The sequence below is a fragment of the Arachis hypogaea genome, chromosome 20 (assembly GCF_003086295.3).
Source record: "Arachis hypogaea cultivar Tifrunner chromosome 20, arahy.Tifrunner.gnm2.J5K5, whole genome shotgun sequence".
In the NCBI taxonomy this organism is placed as follows: Eukaryota; Viridiplantae; Streptophyta; class Magnoliopsida; order Fabales; family Fabaceae; genus Arachis; species Arachis hypogaea.
Genome location: NC_092055.1, coordinates 142,279,272 through 142,286,897, shown reverse-complemented (window position 1 = coordinate 142,286,897; position 7,626 = coordinate 142,279,272).

Sequence of the window (7,626 nt, the reverse complement as noted above, 5' to 3'; positions counted from 1 at the left end):
ATTAAATTATTCCTAAAATTTTTTTTATTTAAAATTATTTTACGTTTGGGTTTTTATTTAAAAATCGTTTTTTTTTTTTCCTATTTTTCGGATAAAAATATCCTCTTCCTTTTTTCACTTGTATTTTTTTTTTAGATAATTTATCCTTACAAAATCAAAAAAGATGTGAAATGATCAACATAATAACACAATACGGTGCCAATATTTAAACTAAACAAAAAAATTTTGCTCTTTGATTTTTCTCTTTCTCTTCACAGATTTTGGTTCTTTTAATTAAAATAAATCAGAAGTTACAGGTTGGGAGTGATTGGGAGGATTGGGGTTAAGAGTTAAGACCTTAATGGTGTTGATGAGAGAGAGAGGAAAGAAACGTAATTTTGTCGCAAAGATGATTTTAAAACAAAATTTAGCATTAAATTATAATTATATCCTAATATTTATTAATTAATATTTAAAATAAATTAATTTTTAAATATTTAATACCTTTTTATTTATATAAAACATATTAAATATTTTGTATTAATAAATTAATAACACATTTTTTTAAATTTATTTAAAATATAAAGATAAAAAAATATAATTAGATACATAGATGCATAATCATTTAAGAAATAAAGTAACTAAAAGTTTAAATGGAGCCAGAATAATATTAAGACTGAAAACATATAAATAAATATTTATAAAATTAATTTCTAAAGTTAATAATTTTCTAGAAGTGAGTAATCTCAATTCTCAACAAGAAAGTATTTCTAACTTTAATTCCCTAATAATCAAATCAAATAATAAAACAATGAAGAGTTATATTATATCTTAAATGGGGTTGAAACTATTGATAATATTCTATCTAAAATGAAGAGTTGTGATGAAGCCATCCTTCATAATCAATGAAATTCATACTTGTCGTTATATTAATCGTCTCTAAATTCAACTTTGTAATCTAATTTACTGGTTTGGAGATATCAGAAACTAGTCTAAAATTGTCAGATTCCTGTAAAAAAAATTAATATTTTATATGATCGTCTAATCAAAATAATGTGTTTATATAACTATTTAATACATAACTATAATTCTTAAAATATTATAAACTAAGTCACATTGACATTGTTGCTTTGAATTTAACAGGAATTAATAATGTTGTTAATAAGATGATTAACATAGTGATAGAGTCTTACTCATGTTGAGAGCAATTCTATGGGTCCCAACCAGCGGGTTGAATAATGTTGGCCATATTTGTGTTGTAGAAAAGAACTCTAGCATAAGGTTTCCAAGGTCTTCCTAAAAAAATAGAACAATTTCTAAAGACATTGCAATTCTTGAACATAAATCCATTTGAATCCGTTGAATTTGTTCTCTCTGTTATATATCCTACAAATCCCTTTTTTCTAATGCCCTTCCAATCACATTTATACTACATCTCTACCATTGCCAACACAACAATAATACATTTAATTAATCAGCAATTCTCATTCAATTTTTTTTGTGGAGTTTATGATACTTGTAGTTATAATAGTTATCGAGGCTAAACAATTTTAACATTATTTAAAAAGTATTATTAAAATTAAATTCATATATATTTTTATATGAATTTCACATTAAATTTCAAATCAATTTTTATAATATATAATTTTATAAATATTGATATGACATTTTATAAGACTTAAAATAAAATTAAACTAAAACTAAGTATTAAAGATGTTCTTACTGCTAAAAAACGTTATTTTAACTATAATAATAGACACAATAACATGCACATTTTATATTTCAATGAAATTGAATTATCTCAAACAATGACTGGCCAGCACCAAAATAAAACATACTAGCACCTTGAATAGTACAATTGTAGTAATGTCTTCCTTGATTGTCCATAAAGTGTCTTGCATCCAAAGATTCCAACTCTATAAAAGATAAGACTTGTCTCCATTTTTCAGTGCAGCTATCCAGAAACACTGGGTTTATTATTTATATGTATTCTGTTCACATAAAACAAAGGTAAATTTTGCAACAAATTGTATTACTTGCCCAGCATACAGTGATACAAGTTGGCAAAGCCCAACAAAAAAACAGCTCACCTATAAGAGTGTGTTAACACGCGCTATTCAACGTTTTCATAGCGCCTTTGCGTCCTATTCTCTTCTTCTTCTCTCATTTTTTTTTGCGTTTCTCCTTGTTTCGTCACGTGTTTCTCTTCATCGTCGTTTTTTATTGTTGTTGTTGCACCTGCATTTTTTTTTCACTCATCCACTTTCTTATTGATTTTGCAATATTATGTATTTTTTCTTATTTGTTTGATTTTTTTCCCCAGAAGAATACACGAAAACGAAATAAGATGAGGAATATGAAGAGCTTTGAATTATACAGAACTTATCAGAAAAAAAATACACCCAAATTCTTTAAAAACACACAAATTGCTGCAAATATAGAAAAATATTTCGTCTAATGCTGCACTTTTTTCTTCTTCTTTTTTCCTTATTTTTTTTCTTTTTTTAGTTAAATGAATGTAAGTTCATCATTTCCAAGTAATTTTATAGCTTATGTATATCTTATTCTTCTCTGTTTGATTTTTTTGTTTTTATTCTTGTTTAAGAGAGTAAAACAAGAAAAAACTTGAGAAGGTAAAACAAAAAGAAAAAAGATGATAAAAGAAAAAAGAGGAAGAAGATCGTGAAGATGATGAAAAAAAGAAGAACTAGAAGACGAGGAGAAGGAAAGGAAGAAGAAAAGTTTTGAATTATGCAGAACTTATCCAGAATAAAAATACACCCAAATAAATTCGTCTTACACACCCAAATATCTTCGGGTTAATATCCAAATTTGCTGTAAATACAGAAAAATATTTTCTCTAATGCTAACATTTTTTTCTGAATTGAACCACACCTTAGCCACTTGATTGAATTCAAAACAATAAAAAAATTTTCGATTTCCCTACTTCAAATCAGCTGAGGGATTTGTCTTCTCGGTCGGAGATATTTTTTTATTTCTATTTTCCCTCTCTGCTATATGTAATCAATTGATTCTTAATTTCGTTTCCCTTTTATTTGTACTTACCGAACTCTTGTAGGAAAAACCTGTAGCCTTCGCATAATCCTTGTAGAAATTTTGCAGCATCTTCAATGGGTGTTAAAAGTTATCCCAACCTTGGGTACAAATTGCTCATCAACCACCACATATTTACTGCAAAATACACCTAAAATACACCATATTAAAACAAGCATAAACTATAGAATGCAAATATAATTAATAACTATCATAAAAAGTAACAAAATCAGATTCATGAATCATCAATAAACAGAAACTAAAACAATTCAACTAAAACAATAAGACAATTCACCCTCAGTGAGATGAAAAGTCATAAACTGTAAATACACCCAAACTTTCCTAAAATACATCAAAATATTCCTGATTTACATCCGAACGTCTGATATAAAATGCAGAAAATTTATCAGAACTAGTACATTAGATTTCATTCAAACAAGGAACAATGAATAGCAAATTTCACAGGAAAGGTTCACGCATTATTCAGCTGCACAATCATAACTACTAACTGGGGTTCAAATTCATATTCAATTATTAACTGGAATTAAACCACAACTCATGAACTTCATTGGATTCAAATTCAAAATCCACTTCGTTCTGATTCAGCTGACAATATGAAGTTGAATCATCCATTATTTCAAACGATTTCAGAGCTTAATTTTAGAAACAATGGAAAACAAAAAAAAAACGAGAAAGAGAACAGAGAAAACTTATGTAAACGACGAGGAGAAGGCAGAGAGAACGCACAAAGAATCGAAGAGAGAAACAAGAAAACGCAGAAGGAATTCAAAAAAAGGAATCAAAATTCTTTCGAAAAAGAAGTATATATTAACGCGTTGATTGATTAGAAATCTTTAAGGAGGTGCGTGAAACATACTGCATAAGAGGCACGTTTAGTGATAAGGGATATCGAGAACTTGTAAGACTTGTATAACAAAAAAACTTGTATGTGAAGATTAATTGAAAATGAAAATGGCAGTAATAGCTCTCAAATAGTGATTATAGTATAAAGAGTAAAAATCAATATTTGATTTTAGATTACTATATTTTCTGCATCATCACGAAACATAGTGAAATATTTGTGTCTTTTATAACTATATTTAGAAGGATAACTAAAACTGAAATGTAAGACAAAGGCTGAAATTAAATTAATTTTTATATTATATTCTAATATAATATATTGAATTGAGTTATATCTAAGTATTATATTTTATTTAAGATAAATATAAAATTAAGGAGTAGATTTAGAATTTCAAAAAGTTAAATATAAATATTTTTTAAAAAAATATTAGACTAAAATTTCAGTATTATAATCTTAAAAATTTTAATTCTTTTTGTCTAAACTTTCTTAAATACTAAAAAAATTAAAATTTTATGTTTCCAATACTACTAAATATAATACAAAATCTCAATCTTGCAGTCTTAATTCTAATCTTTAAAAATAAATACTACCTAAAAGTTTTGTGTTTGAACCATGCTAATCAAACACTACCAAAAAAAAATATGTTACTATAAAATAATGTAAATTCGATATTAGTTTTTCTAATTATAATTTTAGGTCACTCCAAAATATCATAAATTTTCATTAGTTTTTTCTATCGTATTTTTGTTTGTTTGGTGTTTTTATAAATCTCTTTTACAAATGCATACATTTATTTTTATCTTATATTTCGTGATATATTTTTAATAATTTAACGAGTAAATAGTTTAAAATGATCTTTGAAAGATCATGCGATCTCTAATTTAATCCCTGGAAATTTTTTTTAATTAAATTCATCCTCGAAAGATTTTCAATTAGTCACATTAGTCATTCCGTGACTTCCTTTGCTAACGCCACTAACAGAAGCTGACGTGGCATGCTAGGATCCATGTCAACACACCTCATGCATTCCAGTTGTCTGCCAAACAGACTACTTTACGAAATTGTGTCAAATTAATCCCTAACTAATAAACCTTAATTCCATCATAGTGCATATATGTCCCTTTCGTTGGAGTTAAGTTGGTGAGGTTCAGAGACCAATATTGGAGGTCGTCGGCATGATAGGTGGTGGAAACGAAGGTCATTGTGGAGGGGTATCTTGTCACTCAATTGGTAGCTATGAGTCTAGCTCGTTTATGTGAAGAAAGAGAAAGAATGAAGACCTTATATGTCATTGTGAGCTGAAGACGTTGATTAAGAAATCTGGAACTTTAGAGAACTCAGATAGATGGTTCCATACATGTCCAAGATATCGGATGAGTTTGTTCTCATAAATTTCTTTATCTTCAATATTCTTACTAGTTGTGGGGATTTTCAATTATAAGATTCTTTAATTTCTACAGAAGGACAATCATCGCAACTTCTTCAAGTGGGTGGATGAAGATGAATATGATGGAAGAAATGGAGATGTAGAAACTGATGCAGAAGTAGAGAGCAATCATAATGAGTGAAAAGTAAATATTGCATGGAGAATGGGGAGTTTGAAAGCAGAAGTCAGATTTGAGTAGAAAGTATATTGTAAGTCTCTTGCAATGGCAGAGCTAATTCCCCTAATGGTTTCAGCAGAAAGAGAAGCTGTTGATGTTGCAACAACTTGGGGAGAGGTATTTCCTCTGGCTCTTCCTTTGACAACTTTCAGTTTGATGGCCTTGCAACTGTTTCCGTGCATAATTTCAGCAAGAATTTCATCCAACATTCAAAAAACAATTTCAGTTACAAATATAAACAATAACATTTAATTTTCAGTTACATGCATGTTTAGTTTTGTGTGTGTGTTTATGGGTAGGCATTATCTGCTAACAAGCTAATTGGAGCGTCTGCTTGGTGCGGGTGACTCAGTACTTGGGCAGGGGCAGCATTAGATAGAGGGGGAGCAGTAGGAACACTGCAAGTTGCAACTACATTCGCCTTGCTTGTTTCTCAGCTCCATCTGTTTTTCTTTTTACAAGTTTTCTTGTAATGACCAACTTCACTACAGAACATGCATCTGATGGGATTGTATTTTCGCTTCATCTTTGACCTTGTGCCGAAAAGGCCTTCATTCTTGTCTTTTCTCCTCTTTGTTATTGCCCTTCCTGGCTTAAGCTTAATTGGGGGCAGGACAGGGGCTGGTTGTTTTTCATGCTACTTAGAAAGTGAACAATTTTATCTCATGACAATGCATGATTTTATTCTTGGCAAGTAGATCAATATAGGTAATTGGAAAAAAATTGAGGTATTTGTAAACATAATTTCAAATTCAGAAAATTAGCATTCATATTCTTTGCAGTACATAATTGGAAACAATATATTCTATTAATTCGGTTTTTAAAAACGTAGCCTAATGCATGTTTACCTCCGGCAATCACAGTTCATAAACCTTAACCAAATTCCAAAAATAACAACACTAAACCATAAACCATCTATAAAATCGAACCTAAACACATTCAAAAAGAAGTTATTCACCACAACAAACATATCACTATCAACATGGAAAAAACAAACACATGCTCCATTGCAAACCAAATCACTAGGACAAAATCGAACAACATTTCATTCAAGTAAAATACAACTAGCTGAATTTCAGTCTCTCTTTTATAATCAAATATAGGATATAGGTTAAAAAAAAGGTTTTCATACCTTGCAGTACGCCGACAATGCTGCCTTCTTTTCTATTTTGTTTGCGAAATAAGAACCTGACGGAGAAGACACACACGGCACCCGCCGTATGATTGTGCTTCGGAATCCAGTCTTTGTCGTCTTCTACGGAGCTTGGTTGCTGGGTTTAGAGAGCAACGAAGAATAGGGGATTTTTTTACTGAGAGTGAATACAAGTGTGTTTGAAGTATGAGGAGTTAAGCATTTTGACTTCCTACCCATTCTATATGGTGCCGTTTTGATGATGACTGTTCACACTTAAAACAACATTGTTTTTATATGCTAACGTGTATCCGTAATGTGCTACGGCAGTTTTTGTTAATAGCGTTAGCGAGGAAGTTGACAAAAAAATTAACGCGATTAACTGGCTTTTTCGGAGATGAATTTGATTAAAAAAATCTTTCGAAAATTAAATTAAAAATCGTATGATCTTTTAGACCATCTCCAGTAGGGAACTCATCCCAGTTCCTGTTTATGACCCACCTGTCATAAAAAGTAACTCCACATCAGCTTTTGCGTCATAAACAATAAATAGGAACTCAAAGCATCTCTCTCTTCTCCATTAGGAGGAACTAACTTTAGTCCCTATTGTGGTCCCACTTAATTAATTAATTAAAATACTTAAAATTAATATAATTAATTTTTTTCAATAATATTATTTAAATTTATAAATTTAAAAATAATTCATTATTAAAAGATATTAATATTAAATAAATTCATATATAATAATAATATACAATATATAATTCGAGATTATACTAATTTATAGTTTTGTGTTTACAACTGCTAATTTTAATAATATCATTAGCATTTTAAATTTTAAAAATAAAATAACCAATTCAACTAAAAATTATTTTATAAGGTATAAAAATTAAATTTATTTTTTAATGTAAGTAAATTTAATTAATTATAATTTAATATAATAATATAAATAATATTCAATATTAATTATAATATAAATAATTAATATAAATTAT